Here is an 18266-nt window from a genome sequence, read left to right on the forward strand (position 1 = left end):
TTGTCCCAAACCCAGCTATACCGGGACTCGCTATACTCAGCTTCAACTTCAAGAGGTACAATCCAAAAGTGTTTAATTTAGTTCATACTTCCAAGAAATTCTTGTTCTAGATTTGAAATATGAATTGTTATAAAGAGATCTGAAAAGTGATAACATGGTACTGATGTCCAGAGTTCATGATCCAAAACTTCAAGTTCTGAAAATACAATTCCAAAATCCAAGTTCTGAAATTCAAGATCCCAAATCTAAGTTACGAGATCCAAAATCTAGGAACCAAAAACTGAGTTCTGAGATCCAAATCGTAGTATAGTAGACGTGGGTTTAACATCATGCTCTTGATTGAACTGAAATCTAAAGTCCAAATAGGCTAGGAGTAAGTCAGCCAAGGGACTAGGTTAAAGGGGTCGACCCAGCTAAACTGAGTTCGGTTTTGGGGAAGTCCTTATTTGGATGGATCAAACTATATGGCTTACAACCTAAATCTCATGTAGACGTCATCTTGAAATATTGTAGAATCAGGTCTTATAGGGGTTTGCTAGGTCTGTACTATTGGGTTTGGGTTTTAAGTAAAGGGCTTTAAGACTGGCCTTGTCTAGGTCTTAGAGGACTTGACTAGGGCCAGAATCAATGCCTACAAGATCTAGGGTTTGTGGAATAATTCGAAAGTTGATTTTGAAATAGTTTTGAAGAAAACTATGTCATAGAAAGTGACCCTTCGTGAGGACAAGACTGAGCGTAGGTGTTTACATGCAAGGGCTAATGTTGCGAAGCATGCTACTAGGTTGACCCAATCTAGCTGCAGACTAGGGGTGCACAAGGCTGCAAGCTATTTTGAGGCCATAAAAATATTGTACAATGCATAACTAATGAAAGAATGAAAGAAACATGATCTATATGCATCATTTAAGAGGTAAACTAATTAAGCAAAAGCAAGGAATTAAAAGATGAAAAGAACGAGAGGGGCATACTTGACCCCTATGCCAAACCTAGAGACATTAATTTAAATTTATCTTAGGAAGATACATAAGTTGAACTATAAAAAGAAAGCCTAGGAGCTAAGCAACAAATAAACTAAACTAAATATGCTAAAGGCAAAAAAAAAAAAAAAACAAAACAAAACACGCAGAAAAGAAAAGAAAAGAAGAAAAAAATAAATTGCAAACCAGAAAAGAAGGAACAGGAAAAAAATACCTGAAGTTGATGATCTAACTGATCCCATCTCCATGACCTCAGTATTGAGCCTGGTTGTGCCTAGGTTGAATGCTAATGCAGCCCAAACCAAGACTTAGACCGAAGACTAAAAAATTTAATTTCAAATGAGACAAGCCTTTTTGAGTATCACTTTGAAATTTTATCAAATTAGCAGACTTTTGGCAGCTCTATGGTGTGAAGAGAGAGGGGGCATGACCCCCTTTTATAGATGAAGGGAGCAGTCAATCTCCTTTGTGAAGATCGTTCTAGGACTAAATTTTATAGTCCCTCCCAAAAGCACAAAAGCAATGTCAAAAAACAGTGTTTTTGATTGAAATTTGTTTGTTGTGCTCTCATCCGTGATCCAAATTTCATTCCGTGAAAAGTAGTGTGTGCATGAAGAAGTGCTCATTGATTCATGATAAAGAATTCAGATTGATATTAAGCATGGAGAATGAATGATACACGAATATGGAGTAGTGGAAGCACACACTAAAAGCATAGTTTAAGACAAACATTAAACATAAAAATGTTCATTCTAATTGGATGATTCAAATTCCATCTACACCAAAGTGCTTAGCCAAGAATTTCGTATGGTTCATGCCCTTTGTATGAATTGACATTAAGTACATAGTGAGAAATTGACTGTGTATTATTGGACTATAAAGTGCATTCGGCTTACATGTGAATCTTGGATTTGGGTTTCATACTATGACCTACATCCATGTCCACAGCTGAAGAATATTCTAGAAGATGGACATGGACACGATATGAAAATATGGATCATGATCTGATACTAAGATCTGAAATTTGAAATAATGGATCTGCATATACGAAATTAGATTATGGATATGAAATTTGAATATGAAAATGAGACTTGGATATGAGATTTAGATCTAGAATTAAGATTTAGAACTGTCATGAACCTGGACTTGGCTCGACTTGGGATAGGTAGGGTCAGGCTAGGTTACATGTCTTGGACCTGGTCTAGGTTCAGTTTTTGACAATGGGTTCAAAATTAGGTTGGGTGTAGGTTTACTGGGCTCAACCTTGGTGCTTTTTTTTTTTGAAACCCTGGTTCAGTGGAAAATTGAAGTGGGCCCAACCTGAGCTCATGCCTACTAGGTTCGTGTAAACATGTATGAAGTGCGCTAACTTAGGTTCTTATGGCTCCTAAGTTGGGTTTTATGAAAATTATGCACTTAGTAGTAAAAAATTAAAGTATCCCTAACATGGAAATCAAAGTTGGTGTGTCGTGTGGGCAAGCTCACCGCACTAGGACCTGCTTAGGTTAAAATTATGTCATCTAATGGCATTTGGTGGACACATGACGTCGTTCGCTTCTCCAAAACTCAAAATTCAGTTTTTGCGGATATCAAGATGGCCCTTTCTGAAGCCTAGGCAAAGGAAAAATGGAGACTTTTGATTTTAGCCATGTCCGTCCGATCTAGAGCCAGAAATGATCTCTTAAAAAGTTTCTAATCAAAACCATGTGAAGAAATTGAAAAATTGATTCATGGATAGATTAAAGTCCAACTCAAAAAATAGGCTACACTGAAAGTACATGTTTGGAACTGAAAAAAATTAGCAAATTTATAAAATGAAAATTAAGCTCAAATCCAAATGAGTGAAAATCAAAGTCTGAAATACTTAGGTTGGACACTGAAGAATAAGATCCTATCTTGATGAGAGCTGATATACCCATGCATTTAAGAAAACTTATATTTAGCTTGGTTCATCTTGACATGGTTTTGGTGCTAAAGAAGTGCCAAGTGCTTGGTCTCAATGTGCTGATCGAGCTAGAGTGAGCTAACTTCAAGCTGAAGAAACCCCATTGAGCTAACTCGAACGACTCTTAAGGTTTTGTAAAGTTGAGAAATGGTCTAATTGCTCAAATGTTAGGCAATTCTTTATAATTTTGATGAAAATCCCTATTTTCTAGGTCAAGGTGCAATGATGTAGGGGAAAAATAGTTATTTTTAATAATAGCAACCTAGGTGATCTTGGTCTAGTTGCTCAATGCTGGTGTGAAATGTGCTCATTTCGTTTAGTAGTGGCTTTGGTTCTTAAAATTTGGTTTTGAAAATTCAATTTGGAAAAGCCATGTGAAGGATAAAATGGCCATTTACACTTGTAAAAATTTTGGTGGTCACACCAATCAAGCAAGGGAAGGAACTTTTCACCATGCATATTTCTATGGCTCTTGCTGCTTACTGCTTCAAGGATGACAATGTTGAAGCTGTAGAAGATAAGCGACCACTCCTTTTATATTCAGGTGCTATATAGCCCCTGAAAGAACACTTAAGAACATCGGTGTAAAATATTAAGACCAGTATTTCTCTGAAAATAAATTAATAAATAAAGCATAATTGCCAATGAATTATACCAAGAGTGTACCACCTAGATAACTACAACAAACAACATTAATCAAGTCTATTGTAAATTCATCCTTTGACAATCTAAAGCACACAAGAAAAGATGATTGTTGGTCTCCACAACTTGACTCCATATATATTCCCCACAAAATTTTACTAGCATTTCAAGTAACTTCAGATAAAATATGAAAAACAAACTATGAATGGCAATGTCATTCACCCTGGGGAGAAAGTTAGAAGTAGTTAATGATCACTCAACTTGGTTCAGTGACAGAAGAAACCTTTTTTGATAGATGATTGCTTAATTCAGTGTGCTTGAATGATGCAACTCCAGGAGGAACTAATATGTGCAGTGATTTTTACCTTCTAATATGCACCTCAGTTTTTACCTTCTAATCTTTAATCCTCTCAATTGTGCAGTCATAGAGTATGATAGGCTTGCCTGCAGTTATCAATCTTCATCATGTTTTGAATAAGGATAAGAGAAGCAGTCATAGTAGAACAGAACCGAAATTTGCAGAAACTGGATTCTAGTTGAAGGTAACTGACTGATCACTCATTAGTACTCACTGCTCAATTCTTTAGTGCAACCAGCTTGATCACCTAGATAGTGCTCTTCAAGACTCTTAGTTACTTTCATGAGTGCTACTTACACTAAGAAGAAAGAACTTTCTCCCTTACCAACTTTCTTTAGATAATTTATAGTATAAAAAGATGTATGGTGGTGAAGTGATATATTTCCCCACCATGTTTTTTTATTGTTGTTGGTTCAAAGTGCCTTTCATCCCTTATGAATATCTAATTGGACTTTCACAAATGTTCAAAAGGATCAAGTTATTGAAAGCACAATAGCATAATGGTAATCTTTTCTATCCACCGTTGCCAAAAGGACACAGTTAGTGCTTAGTGTAGATCTTGTCATTTCTCACTAATAGAGAATCACAGCAAAAAATAATTGTTGCAACAGTAGTTTCAGGTTTATGTAGAGAATCCTTACTGGATCTCACTGAACATAAGCATTTTCTATAAATTCCTCTAGAGTTGGATGAGGTATGGTGATCCTTCTAACTTGGCATCATGCAACTGAGTTCATCTTTGATGTGCCCAAAAGATTGGGGTCCTGATTATCAAAGTGGTTTGATCAACTTCTCAATGTCACAAGACTAACTCACAAGCAAATGTTTACCTTGAATCTCATTGTGACCTCCATGGCTACTAGAAATTCATCATTGACAAGTATGAGAACATCACGAATAAGAAGAAGATACCACCATTTATAACACATTTCTTTGGTTGCAACTTCAATGGTGGGAACAAAATATTTGCAGATTATTATATAGGTTTTAGGCATGCTTTTGAGTTTGTTGACAACCAATTGTTGTCTCAAATCTCACTTTCCCGCCTTAGCCTGAGCACCTCAGATCCATTGCTGAAATCAACTTCTAGGAAAAGATCACCAGAAGGTGCCTATCTTTCTCACAGTATAGACAAACAAACTAATTGATTGTTTCTTCTCTCCAACATCCATTTGTTGTAAGGATTGATACATAACAATGCTAGTATACAATAACCAAAGCAGTAAAAAAAACAACACCAGCTGATGGAATATGATGAAAGGTGTTTCCTGTTCGACTGTGCACTGATGGCATCCATAAGATTATGGCACTCAAAATACCCAATGTACCTTGCATGTATGTGATCAGCTGCATTTACAAATAAGCAGCAATGAACAACTCAATTTCTGTAGATACAAAACTCCTTTAACGACTATGGCAAGGCCAGTGGTGAGAAAACTATTAGCTATCCACAAGCCAATACATTCTGATCTTTATTCCTCTCAATTTGGGCAGTCATTGTTTTGTTCTATATCTCTTTCCACTATGCCTTTCACCATAGCCACCTGCTTATCAAAGTTTATGAGGTGTAAGGTTTTTGCAAGGAAATTTGAAGATGAAAAATATGCTAAAGCTTCAAATATATACGGAAATAGGTAGTGGATCCTAAAAGGAAAACCTATTTTATCATCAAATGGTAACTAGGTTGCACAAGAAAAAAATGTGAAGCACAATCTTTACAAAGTACATGAATACAAGAGACCATATAGGCTAGACCAAAGAAGACAACTATGAAAGGAAATAGGATGGGAGAAATGAAGGCATGCAGAAGGCCAAGTTAAAATAAGGCTGATCGCCTTTGAAGAATCCTTGGTGCCAAATTGTCACCTAGTAGATAGTGGCTGTACTTTTTTAGTGTGGCCATGGAGTTGCACGTACTGGGACTCTTGGTCTGCAATGTACAATAGAAAGTTCGAACACTCTGAGAACAATTTCCTTTCATAAAATAGTTTATCCTCAAAAGCACATAAAAATCCCAAGAAAGTAACTCCAACATCATTTCAACATAGACTATGGATATATGAACCATGTACCATGTCAACAAAACATCTAATTGCACTATGTACAACCATGTCCTGAAAAACAATCGGTTGGGATGAACATAACAAAAAATATATTGTATTTACAAATACATTCCTAAATGAAAAGCAAGGTTTTTTTTTTCTAAAATAAGGGGCATATGTTGATATATAGCAACTCCATAATGCATCAATTTGGGTAACGATTGGATAGGTGACAAAACAGTGCTGACTTTATTAGAATGTTGTAAATAATATGGAAGTGACATGCATAAAGTAAATTATCAAGAGGTAGTATGTGTACTTATGTAAAAAATGGCTGGCTTTCACCCTTAAGTGAAAAAAACTTACTGATGTTGGCCTCTATAGAAAGAAGTCATTTAATTTTCTCCTCTAGAGCTGGAATCCTAGCAATCACTTTCTTGAGAGATTCAATTTTACGTTTTTGTTTTGTGCCTTTTGCATGTAAAACCATATTTTGTACCAACAAGTCTTGACGTATATGCATTTCACCCAATAATTCAGATAGTTTCATGCCAATTATGCATGCGCACACATGTCCATATTTATCTTCACCAAGTGCTTGGGACAATACATCTATCTAAGATCATGAATTTTGTTCACTTTCTTGCCTTGCAGTAGTAATTCATCTAATGTTGCCCTACTTATAGCAAATTTGTATAGGGAATGAAGTTGTATTGGATGTCTGCAATCAACTCAAAATCTTTAAAATAGTAAAGTATTTAAAATGGTAGGCACAACTCAAACAAAACCTGTATCTATTTATACCAAAATTAAGAGAAAATAAAGTAGTCCTATAATCATTGCTTGTGTCATGCATTACAACATTGCACATAGGGCTGCACACGAGCCGAGTCGAGCTCGAGTTCAGACAGCTCGAGCTCGGCTCAACTTATATTTAATCAGCTCGAGCTCGATACGAGCTTGATGACTTTAACTTGAACTCGACTCGATAAATTGTTTCCAAGCTCGAGCTCGACTCAAACGGCTCGACTCATTTATTTCTTTCTCCGCACGCGGTTCCTCCAACACCTACCATAAATGCCATGGCTCGTTTTACAACACCCAGTGTTAATGGCATTGCATTAAATGCGGCGGGAGAAGGGAGAAAGCGCGTGGGAGAGAAAAGAGAAAAAGAGAAGGGAGATAATGGCATTAGCATTAAATGCAGAGGGAGAAAAAGGTGTGCGGCGGGAGAAGAGAAAAGGTATGAGAGAGAAAACAGAAAAAGAGAAGGGAAGAAAAATGAGAGGGAAAAAAACAAAAAAGACGAGACAAAACGAAGAAAGAAGAAAACTTAAAAAAAAATAAAATCGAGTCGAGTCGAGCTTGACTAACTCGAACTCGACTCATTAACGTACTTGAGTTTAAATTTCAGCTTGAACTCGACTCGTTTATAAATGAGTCGAGCTCGAGTCGAGTTTTTTCGAGCGAGTTCGAGTCGATCCCGAGTTGGCTCGACTTGTTGTGCAGCCCTAATTGCACATTAGGTGATGTATGTGTCCTTGTCTAGAATTGAGCCCTAGAAGGCTCAGGATCACCTACGGGGACCTAATTGTCAAACACATAGAACATTTCATGATGTGTTAGTGTAATATTTGTAAGATAAAATAACATGACACTATGCTTTCTACTTACAACTTCATTTTTAAACTGAGCAAAACTTTTCATTTGGTGGTGTATATATACTGCTGCATGGAACAATTCTCACTTTTTTTTGTTCAAGACTTATACTTTGCAATAATAGATATAAAGTAAATAGGTATTAAGTTGTCAAAATTGTTTGACAATGATGACATGATTACCATCTATAGATTTGATTTTTCGGTTTTAGAAAATTCCATAAGGGTCTTCCATTTCTCTAATGGTATATCCTCAGGTTGATTATTCAGTCATTCTGGTAAATTAGTGAACATTAGTTTCTATGACTATGACTCCAGTTTCTCCACAACCTAGCATGTTCAGTCAACACACATTTCTTCAATTTCCCATCAATGGTGTAAAATTGTTGTACTGAATGCATATAAAGTTAAATCAACAAAAAAATGGTGTTAAGTTAAATCAACAAATCCGGAAAATGAAGGAAATGTATAACAACTAAAACACATTAAACACTTACCAATGCACACATCAAATCACAATGATTTTAAGGCCTATAAACAAGTAACCAATATAAACATCATCAACATGTTCTACTCTTTCACATTCAAGAAATCCTCCATACCAATTTGTTGATAAAATCTAGAAGTTGGAAGTTCCATGCCTTCACACCAGCAATGGGAGCAATTCTTCAAAGGGTTATAATTTGTTTTATAATTTGCATAAAAACAACACACATGCATAACAAGAAAGGAAAAGAACAACACAATGCTTTGACAATGCATAACATGAAATGACACATAAATAAAATTTATGGTTGATGAACCATTCATAGCTAGTACAAGTAGTTGTACTATGGGATCTAAACTTTTTCTTTTTCCCTTCTAGGTACCAGCAGAAATTTCTATATAAATTTGGATTGCAATTTAATATCTGCATTGTCTTCCCTTGTATGACGTAAGCCCTACAAAATATGGTAGTGTTCTACTAATTCATGTGTCCTATATTAGCTCCCTCAAGGATGGATGGTCAAAGCCTCTTGCTTTTACTCCATATGCTATAGAAGCAGCCCTTCATTAGAGTTAGTTACAACAAAAAAAGAAGTAAATAAGATTACACTAATCAGAAAACAACAAAAAAAAGGAAAATAGCAGTTTATCTCAAAAAAGAAAAAAATACGAAAGAATAGAATTACCATAAGCATAAGAACATGGCAAAGAAAAATCTTAACAAAAGTCATTTGTAGCCTCATGAGGAATGTAATGCAATTTTTGTGTATATGAATATATAACTAATATTATCTTTACAAGATCCCATAAAGCTTCCTTGTAAGTGCTAGGAATTTTTTTGAACTCAAATCAGTTTAAGGGTGTCTTTTGAGGATTTTAGGCTATTGTCCCAATGAATGCACTAGGCTTTTGTGTTGCATTGCTTGTACATTGATAATATGAATTATATGTACCTGTGGGTTTATCTCCTGATGGCCAATTAATAGTTGCTAGAGCTCTGATGCTCTTCACTTTCTTTTATGTAGGTTATGGTCTATGCAATATAAGGGAAGAAAACATTAGTATAACCAATGTGGTATAAAAATATGAAATGTATTATGAGCATAAAAAGAATTAAGAAAACCTATAGGGACATCTTCTTTTTTTAGTCTCATTTAAGCTATAGCAAGGATGTGGGTTTCGAATATATATAATCTGCACATCAACAATATATAATATGAACTAATGTTGTAAAGAGCATGACAAAATATAACATATGAAGTAGTAAAGGTGTAAAAATTTAATGCATTGTTTACAAAAATAGGTCACCCAAGAAAGATGTGTCATCAGACACTGTAATAACTTCAACTATCCATCTTGTTTCATTCTATTAGTTATAAGATTAGTGTCAAGATGAATTGTCACTCCTATAACATCATTTCTAACAAAAAAAACTACATGAATTTGTCACTCTTATTACTTCCATTATGTACTTCATCATGTTTGATGCATCTCAACTTTCAATCTCCTCATTACCTCTTCAGTAGACTGTGCTTTTATATCATAAAAATCACGAGGACTTCTCTAGAGGACAACTTTCTATTCTAGTTCAACATAATCCTCAATGTAAAGCACTTGTTTCACTTGACTAGCAAAATCAAAAGGTTCATCAGCCATGAAAGAGTACTTAGAGTTCACAATAATAAAACAAAATTGATCAATTTTAATGCCCTTTTAATGTGGGCAAAGAACATCACGACATTTGAACAACACGAACTTCAAATTTGGATGATATTGAACTTCAATAATATAATGATGAACTCGTATATCTCACGTCACCAATTATTAGACTTTTATCTTTAGCATTTGAGAAACTATATGTTTGTGTACTCACCATTACACCACTAATTTATATTCGACTTCTTTCTTTTGTGCTTTTAGTGTGAAATCTGTACCTATTTAACCTTGTATATTTTGATCATAGGTTGAGGATATGGAGCATGATATACAAGCTTCATTATTGATAATTTCGCTTACTTCTTTTGACATATCATATAACCATGACACCATTAAGGAAATTATATTTTATGTATGCGCTCTACTTGACGAGGTCTCTTTTGATTTTTTCACCTCACGAAAGCTAAATGTTCCCTATCACAATAATAATAAGGTTAGTTACATGTACAAAATATATGTTTACTTCTAACGAGTTACTCAAGAAATGGTGTCACAATGAAAAGATTATATAGTACAAATGTATATATTGGCAAAATAGTTGTATTATCTACACTAGCAATTTCTGCTCCCTCAAGTACATGACCCCTTATATATTTCGCAAAGCTCCTTAAACCTTATCATTTTTTCTTATAGGTTTATTAAATATAGTCTCCATATTATGCAAATATATAGTACAAAATTGAAGGCATTCATCCACAATGTACCCTCAGTGATGGACCTCTCAGCTAGGCTGTGGTTATGTACATAACTTTTTAGTCTAGACAAGTACTTGTTACATAGTATAATAATGTAAAATCAAAATAACAACTGCTGTAAGATATACAAGATGAATACTTAATACAACATACCTCTTATTTGGGTATATAGGAAGATACTGCACAAATACTTCCAATCTCACCTCCTTAACATGATGAATAGTTAAATGTGCCATGACATCAAGAAAAGATGGTGGGAAATTTATTTCCATGTGACACAATATGATTGCAGTACGTTCTTGTAACTGGTTTAACTTAAGTTTTCCCATTGTCTTTGAACCTATTTTTTTTAAATATGCACAGCTCAATAAGAACAGAACTAACTTTGTATGGCAATATTCTTCTCACAGCCAAATGAAGAAATTAATCTAACAACATATGACAATCACAACTTTTTAAGCATGCAATTCTTCTTTCCCTTCATGCTTATATGTCACGAGATCTTAGCTGCATAGTTATCAGGAAACTTTAGATCTTTCAACACTTTGCAAAAATCCCTTTTTCTTCTTTGGTCATATAATATCATGCACCAGGTAAACTTACTCTTTCTCTTATAAAATATATTTTCTTCGTAGGAATTGTAGATGCATTTCATGTTTTATGTTAATCTCTTGTAGGTCCACACATGCATTTAAATGATATTTTGTTTTGTTGCTTTGTATCTAATAGTATATCGATAATGTTATCACATATTTTTCTCTACGTGCATTATATGCAAATTGTGAGGCAATAAATTATGTTTCCAATAAGGTACAGTAAAATGAATACTTTTATTTTTTTCACTTATAGGATAATGCACTAACTATCTCATTCAATTGCTCTAGCACATCTATCCTAGACAATGGAGCAAAAGCAACTCTTTCATGAGCATCACCATCAAATGAAATTTTATTAAACTTCAACTTATGATATGCAAAAAAGAATCTCTGGTTCCCTATATGACATTTTTTTATTGTCCTTCAAATAAAGCAAGCAAGTATCCTTATTGCATATGGAACATGTTAGTTTTCCTTTCACAATCTAAACTGATATGTTTTCATATGATGTAAAGTCATTTATTGTTGATAATAATGCAATCCATGATTGAAAATATTGTTTGGTTGATGCATATCATGTTTTAACACCTTCATCCATGGCAATTTTAGCTCTTCAATTAGTGGTTGTAATAGAACGTCCATTTTATTTCTAGGTGTTGTTGGACCAGAAACTAATAATGTCATTATTGTTGATGTTTGCTTCATACAAATCCATGGAGGCAAGTTACATGCATCTAATAATACTGGCTAAATGTTATATGATACAACTAAAGTTTTAAAATGATTAAATCCATCACTTGTTGACTTCATCCTTAATACAACCCTCATCATGTCATTTCATCTCAGAAGATATTTTTGTAGACATAAATACTCTTTCAAGTTTTGATACAAGTGAAAAGTACCACAACATGTTTGCTAAAATTTTGTGCCGTTTGACAGAACTTATAGCATTTGTTGTATGAGATTTGTTCTCCCTTTATCTTGACACACCATAAAAATCATACTTTTCTTTATATTTAAAGTTGTTCCAATACAACAAATAATTATTTTGCAGACATCAATCTTCTAATAGTCATGTCTCAAGGTTGATATTATTTTTTTGGCTTCATAATAGGCTTCTATTAGCTCGACAGGCTGTGGAAACATTCCAATCAATAATTTAAGTAATTAATTTCTCAAACCATTGAGACATTTGAAGTGAAACATGCACACAATAAAAGACAAATTTGAAAAGTGAAGACAACCATGATATAGTTTTGCGTTAGCATCATGCAGTAGTTTTACATGCAACTCATCACTTCTCCATTCATCTTCAATGTTTTCCATCTCATTACAATCATGATAATCATCGACACCCAATTGTTACATGCATCAGTAACTAACTCATTTATTTCATCGACAACTATGTCAACATCATCATCACCATCTTCTATTTTTAGGAGGTATGACTAAATCTCCCTGTTGATATCATCATGTATCATTTTTACTAAAAGCCATGCAACATCAAATGATCAAATATGTCATCCATTGTCACTCAAAACGAATTAATACACTTTTAACAACGACATCTGAATTTTCCATCACTCATCAGTTTATTTTTCTTCATGAAGATAAAAAATCAAAGATGCCTTGCAAATACTCAATATTTGTCTTCAACAACACATCAATCTTACATTATCAAGGGATTAGTCTATGATAATCTATAAGCATAACAAAAAATTTGAGGTTATAGTTTACCTATCTTTGTCGATCCTAGTTCTATCATCCATGATAATGGCAAGGCTCTCTTGAGGGATAAGCCTAAGGGTTTATAGTTGGAAAGGGGCCTAACTGATTGCACCTCTAAAATTTGCAACATCAATGCAACTTATATTTGAAAGTTTTAGTATGTTCAAACATAGACTGGTGATCTCATGTTCACCACATATCTATTCCAACAAATTCATTAATAAACACAAAAAATTGCAGTCATAGTATGTTCAAACATAGACTGGTGACCTCACATGGCTATTGAAGCTCATTAATTATGCATGGCTAGTGACCTCATATAGTCCACGTGGCCCAATTAAACATGTTGGTTTACATTTTAGACTATCAATATAACTAAGACAAGTAGAATATATATGTACATATATATAATTATACTTATCAGTTTGCAGGAGAAATGGTTGTATCGGAAAAACCTCTGCATTTATAATTTCCTTGAAGTTATTGCTCAATGCATGTAAAGTATGAGCACCTTTAATGAACCTTAAAAGAAATGGAACTTGAGTCACCCACAAAATGTTTTCTTTAGATTGATTGTCTACACAAACTGATATTGTGCTACAACTTTGATAATAAGGAGTTCATAAAGAAACCCACAATGAAGCTCAACCATTATTTTGTATCAAGCTTGATCTGTGATAACCTTTACCTAAAAAAATAAGCTACGTAGTTCTAAAACAGAAATGATGTCAAGACATGCAAGATCTTTTTGAAAAATCTAAACTGAACAACACAAAGTCAATTAAACCACTGATTACCTCCAATCTGATACAAATCTAATATCATCACATTTTGAGATCCATCAATGATGTTTTAAACTCCACCTTCTCTAATCTTGGATAAGACCTTTTGATAATGTAAAACAATGATGTTTCGTGACAGCCTTTAGTTCATCGATTTAACTTGGTATTCAAGCACACTTTTAATGTGGTCAACTCCAAAGTAGAATTGGTTTCCTGTAAGAGAATATTCTACTACTCAAAAAGGATAGAAGAGCTACACTTACTAAATAGGGACATATACATCCAGACATCGTGGAGACAATCACATTGTTCAAATTGGAGCACAACCAGATCATTTCAGCCAAATCCTAATAGCTGGCTCAAATTGACATTTGGGATACACCATCTAAAAATTATGATAAATGGATCCTTGGGAAGGACTTTCAAACCCAATATTACCAATTTTCAAACACAATCCAAGAAAAAGCACAATGATGCAGAATTTTGAACAATATTTACTTGTTAGTATGTTATTGACATGCCAAACATTTATAAACTGGTTACAAAAATGCAAATGCCAATTTATGTTTTACATGATTTTAATATTTCTTTCATATTATTGCAGTATTGTTTGGGAACAAAACAATGCAAAATGTTGTTCCATATTTTTCTTTTAGTTGCTTAACAAGTACCTAACTATGTTGAAATTTGAGGACAAGTAGCATTGGAAAGATATCAGTAGATCAATGTAGCTCTTTTTGTAATTTTGGTAGCTGAGGTACTCAAAATATGGTCTATATATCACTAGGTCTTTTGTTTCCATGTATATGTTTGGTGCTGAGAGTATTTCCAAACTTGTTCTTTCTCCAATTAAGTTCTAGTGCATATTTTTGTTTTCATGTATCTATGTGCTTATGTTATTGAGTTGAATTTCATTTGGTCTGTGCAGGTTGCCATATAAGGGGATGATTATTGCTTCTACCAAACAAAACTAGGCACTAGAATATAATGGGACAAAGATACCCTACCAAAACCAACCACGTACATGGGAACAAATGACCTGGTGATAGATTTTATACCAAGCCACAAAGTCTTATTTTCACAATTCCAAAATCCTAAGAACCTAATGAACATCTCCATTCTCTCCTTAGAAACAACACCAAGGATGCGTCAGTTAGTAACATGTATCAAGAGGAGGAAATAACAAGAAGCACCACACAATCTTTTAGTAATAGTCTTGGAGGATGTTACATTCCACTAAACACAAACTCATATCAAATTATGTTAACATAGATGCACACTACCTCACCTTAAACCATAGAAGTCTATATATGTTTACCATTACATTCTTGCTAAATTATATGCTTTAGACAGATGGATATGCTGAAGAAGAAAGAACACAAGAAATCAAGTTTAATCATGATTAGAGCAATTAATATTTGAATTTGAAAATAAAATGTATGATATACAATATGGAAAAAACACAATCACATATTCTATTGAAGGAACAAAAGCATTACACCACATAAGAGCATTCAAAGAGCTTCAAGCAACTGACCAGAAATTCATGAGCCCATTAGGAAGGCTATCCCATAAAGGGCTGTCATAATCAAAAGGTCACACCCCAAGGTGAAGGGATCGATATGGTCTGATATTTAATCAAACATGTAGCATGCACCATTGATAACGCACAATCTACTTAGACATGCATATGAGATGTATTCATTTAGTCAATATTACACACTGCTACTCTATTGAGGGATGGGAAAGAGAACACAATAAACAAACCAAAACAAACCAATGTAATAAAGTACGAGCAAGATGTGCATCTGTTAGCAGCAGAAGGAGGAAGCTCTAACCATTTTTGAAAGCTATAGCCACAGATAGCAAGGGCTACAGACAAAAAGAGACAAAAAGAGTAAGGGAAAGATGGATTAGAAAACTGAAACCCAAAAGATGTGTTGATTGAGGGAGAGTCGGAGATTGAGACAAAGACATACGTAGTTCAAATCAAAAGGGGCTTACTTTGAAAATAGCTAAGGTTGTTGCAAGAACCAGATTCAAGTGGAGCTGGTGACACTAGACTTGTCACCAATTTTCTGATGGATAAATGTAGTGAACAGAGCTTTCATCAATGAGAGATGTAGAGGGAGATATGTAGACCCACACCTGCACATACAAAAAAAAAATTGTTACTAAGGTTTTGTAGGAATGAAAGTTTGCTAGCACTAGGAAACATAGTGTTGGGCCCCTTGTAGTGCTGCTACCTTTTGTAGGATCACCACTAGCAAATTTATGGTGCTGGAAAGGGAAGCCCAAGCTCTTGGTTGACTTACAAATGTAGGCTATCCTAACTCTGTCGCTTCATAGACCATCACGAAAGTGCTTAGTGGCATGTTGGCCATTAATGCCATAGTTCTTTGATGTACAATTGCTCTCTAAAATTTAGCACTAGAGGTCATGTGCAAATAGTGTTAAAATTTGTCTATTTTCTTGCAGTGAAGAAATGAATCAGACCAAGATTGTTGAGTGTCAATTCCTACCCAAGGTGATGGATAATGAAAGCCACATGGAAACTTGAATTGCCAGTAATTAGAATGTTATCCACATACACAAGAACATAGAATGCACATTTTCCACTACCGAGAAAATATAATGATGTATCAACATTAGAAATTTTAAATTTCATGAAAATGAGAAAATACTCAAGCTACTAAAACCAGGCTCGTGGGGCCTGCTTATGACCAAATTGAGCTTTTAGAGAATGACATACATAATGAGGGAACTAAAGGCCAACATGACATTGGGCTAAGCCATATAGGCATCCTCATTCAGCTGGTTGTGAAAACGGACATTATGATATGAATGGATCGTGTCAGAACATATCAAATCATAAGAGCCTTAATCGTGGCACTCTCAAAGTAGTCATAACTTTCCTCTTGTATGTAATCCTTTTGAAACATGAGCCTCATAGAAGTTGATGAAGCTATTAGCTACCACTTTGATTTTGAAAACTCATTTATTGCCAAGAACATTATAATAGGAAGATGGAGGTATAAATTCATCTTCCTTAGTCTTATGCCAATACATGTGTGATCACTTAAGGGTAGGCGGTGAGTTCAACTTTAGGAGAGTGGTCACTAAGAAGAGTGATAGGCACAAAATGAATAGTTGAAAGTGTAGTTTTGGGTTTAAAGGAGTTACTTTGAGACCATGAAATCATAGCATGACATATGCAAACAAAGGAGTACAAAGATTGGACAGGATCTAGTGTAGGACGTGAAGGGGATGGAGAATAACAAATAAATTGAGAAGGAGAAAAGGAAGCAGGCAAACTAAATTGTGGTAGGGACACTAATGGCTGATTGGTGGTAGAAAGGGGAACCACGTGGGAGAAGATGGTGAAATTAAAAGACATACTATAGTTTGAATAAGGGTAGGTGATGATGATAGAGTATGAATACATGGAGGGATTGACAGGATGATGGGTATAAAGGATTGACCAATAGAGGGTGAGCCTTTGAAAGAACACTTAGTTTCGACAAATAGAATGTGAATACTAATGATGTTTTTATCTATTTAGGAGATTGAAGCACATGTACCCTTTCTATTGTCCACTACAACCAAGGAAAGCTTCAAAATTGGAGTTTAAGTCGTTGAAGGAACAAAGATAAAGATAGAAATCATAACCAAATGTTTCAAGGAAGGTATAGCATGGAGTAATATGAAACAATTTTTCATAAGGAGTTTACATCTTAACGACATATGTAGGAACCCTATAATAGGATACACATAATCCAAATAGTAATAGTCCCAATATTTTTCTATTAAGCCAGCTTGGGCTAAGCATGCATGCAGTTTCTATTATATATCTATGTTTTGCTTAACACACCCATTCTGTTCATAATGCATGTGAGGGTAGGACACCGGATGTTCAATCTCATATGATTTTGAAAAAACAAGAACATTTCAATATTTTCCTTGTACTCTAATCAGTTTCTAAGGCTTTTGTTTTTGTACCCAAATTTGTTTTTCTATAAACTGATGAAATTATTCAAAAAAAATTTGTCACCCTAAACTTGCATATAATAACAAAATACCAAGTAAATTGAGAATAAGCATCGAGAAAATCAACATAATAAGAGTATTGACAAGGGTTAGCTCCCATACATCAGAAAAAGCAAATCAAGAGGTTCATGAACATTATAAGAGGATGTACCAAAAGACAAGCAATGGATATTGCCCATTATCATGCCCCACAAATTTGGAGATCCTTACTGTAAACAAGAAGTTCATAGTTATTGATGATGTGTCACACGGCAAAGAGAAAGATGACCAATCCTTTTATTTCAAAGATCAATAGGAGCCTTTTCACCAATAAATTCTGAGATGTTGCTAAATGTGGATTGTTTATCTTTACATCCAAATGTAGCTGATATAACCCATGATCATTGAAGTTCTCCAATGTTATTTCCCTTGTCTTAAAATCCTTAACATAGCAGTGATCATGATGAAAGTCATAAAGGATACTGTTATCATTGGCAAAAGTATAAACATAAATCAGGTTTCAGTAATTTCATGTATGTTTAAAATCATGTTAACTTTTGAGGTAATAGAGAAAAAATAAAATTTGCCAATATGAGCCATGTAAAACTCAAGCGG

The sequence above is a fragment of the Nymphaea colorata genome, chromosome 13, assembly GCF_008831285.2.
Source record: "Nymphaea colorata isolate Beijing-Zhang1983 chromosome 13, ASM883128v2, whole genome shotgun sequence".
Taxonomy (NCBI): Eukaryota; Viridiplantae; Streptophyta; class Magnoliopsida; order Nymphaeales; family Nymphaeaceae; genus Nymphaea; species Nymphaea colorata.